The following is a 4,334-nucleotide window of genomic DNA, read 5'->3' as shown; positions in this document are numbered from 1 at the left end:
TACTCTTGTGAGTTTTAAAAAACCTTGTTTTATTTTCGTCTTAACAGCCTCTTCTTTTATGTGAGAGAAACTTAATCGCTACAACTTAGTAATGGGTCAAGTGAGAAAAGAAGTTGGCAAGTTGTTCATTACTGTACTAATGACTATTCTCAAATAAAAAAAAAAAAAAACTTCGTTTATTTAACCTAAGGCTGCTATTGATAAACTGGGGATAGCCAATGTCCAGCTTGTACCTTTGCAATTTATATTATACAGGGTGAACCAGTAAGTATTGTCCATAGGCCTACTGTGTGTAGTACATCTAAAGTGGAGTTCAATGACGTATTGGCCACCTTCATATTTTCCACCGTTCTTGAGTGACGTCACTTTAATTTTTTTTCCAAAATCATTACTTTTTTCCAATAAAAATGTTATTACTTAGAAAGTTTTAGTCCGAATTCGATTCTGATAACACGGTTAGAAAGACAGATAAATTTTCTAAAAATTGATACCATTTTGAAGCATAAGTTATTCTCCAAACATCCTCAATCTTCCTCCGAATGCTGGAAAAATAAAAGTAATCGAAATTTTTAAGAAAACTCATTAGGCCCTTACGTGAACATTATCAGACCTAGGTGCTGGCACTTTTTATAAAAGTTTCCTTGTTTAATGGGCTTTCAAACGGTATATCATTTTCCAGGATTCCTTTTATCTTCGTATGAGAAATTACGTTTGTTTTACAAGAAAACGTGTTCACGAGCACTCAACAGTGTTAGTTATCAAGTTGTTTAATTCATTGAAAACTCTTTTAGATGGGCCAGTAATCAATTTTTACAGTAGATTGTCTTAAAATAAGGAAGTCAAAGGTCACAAATGGCACTTAAAAAAAAAGTTTAAGGTTTATTCACATTCTTTTCTTTTTCAACAGTGTAGTTGTGTGTGAAATTGTAATTTGGAGTAAGTACGTATGAATATTTGTTTATAAAAATAGTACTTGTTTAAAATATTTCCTAACATTTTCTCAAATATTTCAAAGAGATAGACCAGAATTTTTTTTTTTTTTTTAGTGCCATTTGTGACCTTTGACTTTCTTATTTTAAGACAATCTACTGTTAAAATTGATTACTGGCCCATCTAAAAGAGTTTTCAATGAATTAAACAACTTGATAACTAACACTGTTGAGTGCTCGTGAACACGTTTTCTTGTAAAACAAACGTAATTTCTCATACGAAGATAAAAGGAATCCTGGAAAATGATATACCGTTTTAAAGCCCATTAAACAAGGAAACTTTTATAAAAAGTGCCAGCACCTAGGTCTGATAATGTTCACGTAAGGGCCTAATGAGTTTTCTTAAAAATTTCGATTACTTTTATTTTTCCAGCATTCGGAGGAAGATTGAGGCTGTTTGGAGAATAACTTATGCTTCAAAATGGTATCAATTTTTAGAAAATTTATCTGTCTTTCTAACCGTGTCATCAAAATCGAATTCGGACTAAAACTTTCTAAGTAATAACATTTTTATTGGAGAAAAGTAATGATTTTGGAAAAAAATTTAATGTGACGTCACTCAAGAACGGTGGAAAATATGAAGTTGGCCAATACGTCATTGAACTCCACTTTAGATGTACTTCACACAGTAGGCCTATGGACAATACTTACTGGTTCACCCTGTATACATTACTTTAAATTACGCTTTCACTTTTTCTTCTCTCATTTTAATTTTAATTTTTATTACTTTAAAAAGCAAAAACAAAAGAGGGTTAAAAAAACTATATTTTAATATTGCAAATTAAAACTTTCGGGTAGCTTTAATTCCAGTTTTATAAGGGTTAATCAAAAACTGCACGAAAAAGCGTAATGTTGTGAAATACACCCTAATTTGGCCAATCTTTTTTAGAAAAGATTAAATTACCAAATTTTCTTTAAAAAAATAAAATAAGGCTTATCCTGTTTGAAAGTTTTGAGCAACAAGATAAGGGGGATTAAAACAAAAAAGTAAACAAGGAACACAATTTATTAGAACAGAGTAAATGATAATTACAACTGAAAGTAAATTACTGGTTATAAAATAAAAGGTAATCTTGCACTACCTCCAAGTAGTCAGTCTGTGAGTTTGGAGACCTCTCCAAACTGGCCAAGCACAACGGAAGTTCAGCGATCGTCCCAGCCTTCGCCACTCAAAGCTTACCTGACTAGCGCCACAGCTAACTACTAACTAACTGTTTCTGTCTCACTGTAGGTCGTCCTCCTAACACCGCTACGCTATGGTGCCTGTATAAAACCAGCCACGGCCCCCTACTCCGCGCGTCATCTACTTCTTTGCCTTTACATTTTTTTGCAAGAACACAGATAAAATCGATTTTCAGGAAAACATTGCCAAAAATAGAATCAAAATTTTGAGTGAGAAAGTTTAATAACTGCACCGAGGTAATTAATATCAATATGGTTAACAACTTTCATTCTTTGTGGCATATATTTTAATAAAGATTATTAACTTATTAATTTATTGTCGAAAACTTAACTTAGTTCTTTTATTCCCACCATTTAACATAACTGGCTAAAAATTAGTGTCTTCCTTTTCTGATGTAAATATCTCCATAAGACTATGACGTGAAGTGTAGTGCTATTCTTTTTAGAATAAAAAGTTTTCAACATGAGAATTAACAAGGCCACTAAGGAGGACTTATATTTTAAAACAACGGTGAACCTTACTGTTTCACTTGAGCTTTTTAAGACCATAATTACTGACTGGAGAGTCTACAAAAAAATTCCTTTCTTTAAATAAAATCTGCAACGGTCAGATTTTATAATTTGAGTTTCCACCACCTGTGAATGAGATTGGTCTCTGTGTATCAGCCTCCATTACTCAAAAACTTAACACCAAATAAAATACGTTAATTCTATGAGAGGTAATAAGTCTGGTCAGAACTAACCAACAAGAAGTGCCATTTTACTAAATTGATTTCTTTTGAATGTAGCTTTAAACGAATTTTTTAAAAAATGTATAAATACATTAAGTTACTGATAGGACTCTCATTTTTATTTGAAATATTTATTCGGAGAACATCATTTTAGAAGGTAGCTGGTGAAGAGAGAGGGGCGATGCTCCTCCTAAGTGTCATATGAAAGCACACAATATGCTTAATATTTATGTTATGTTGTTAGTATCAACAATTGACTATATTAGTAGAATGTATTTAGTTGAAAAAAGTCAATTGACCGGGAGTTCTATTCATTGAACGTGCTGCATTATTGCTGTTCATTATTTTTGGTGACTGATTCATAGTTTCAATAGAATGAAAAAATAAATGCCAGTTTTCAGTCGTGATACATCTATTCTGCCGAGCTTTCGACCTAGGGACTAGGTCATCTTCAGGGCTAGTTTACAAGGCAATATTTTACATTACAGGGTTGTTGTGTTTTACCCTGTAATTTAAAATATTACTTTGTAAACTAGCCCTGAAGATGACCTAGTCCCTAGATCGAAAGCTCGGCAGAATAAATGTATCACGACTGAAAACTGGCATTTATTTTTTCATCCTAGTGCTGCACTATGTTTTTCCCATAACGTTAACAAAATATTTGGGAAGTTGGGAGAAGCTGAGATGTCGTGATTCTGTCCTAAACAAGTGTCCCTTTAATTGAGGGATTGAACAAACCGTAGCCATGTGGAAAGGAAATAAATGCCTATTTTTTCAGGCAGGCTTTACGTCCGACTACCAAAGTAGGTGCCATGGACGGAGGCGACGAGCAAACGTACTTTACAGTTAAATTCGCATATTAACCCTTAAATAAAATCCAAGGTCTAAACGGGGAATTGAACTCAATACCACAATACATATTAGCTTTACTTATCTAACCGCTCTGCTGCCGTGGTGCATTAGTTTTCAACTAGCAGTAATCGCCTTTCAGAAGATTATTGGTTACGATATTACACACATTTTTAGGTTAATCTTTTCTGTATCGTTCCAATTTTGGTACATGTATTGCTAAACAGGAGAATTAAAGAAAAAAAGTTATGGTAAGAACATTCGCGATTGTTCACTCGCATCAGGTTTTTTGCCTCACTCTACTAGGAAAGAAAAAAATTAATACAACCATCGATTAATAATAATAATAATAAAAAAAATGACAATCTAATATTAAACCTTGAAAACACAGTTAAAAATGATACGATAAAATAATATTTTGGTCCATTTATACAAGATTACTCGAAGGTCACAGAAGTTGACAAATTAATTCTTTGTATTTGAATTTTCTAATTAAATTTAAAAAAGGTTCATTTTATATTTTATTATTTACAAAATTTTGGGTTCATTTTTAAAATAACGTTATTACATTAACTGTTTGAAT

Source organism: Rhodnius prolixus, unplaced genomic scaffold (assembly GCF_049639745.1).
Source record: "Rhodnius prolixus isolate KJV_2025 unplaced genomic scaffold, Rpr scaffold_11, whole genome shotgun sequence".
Classification (NCBI taxonomy): Eukaryota; Metazoa; Arthropoda; class Insecta; order Hemiptera; family Reduviidae; genus Rhodnius; species Rhodnius prolixus.
The sequence above is the reverse complement of the archived record's forward strand: the minus strand, read 5'-3'. Positions refer to the sequence as shown.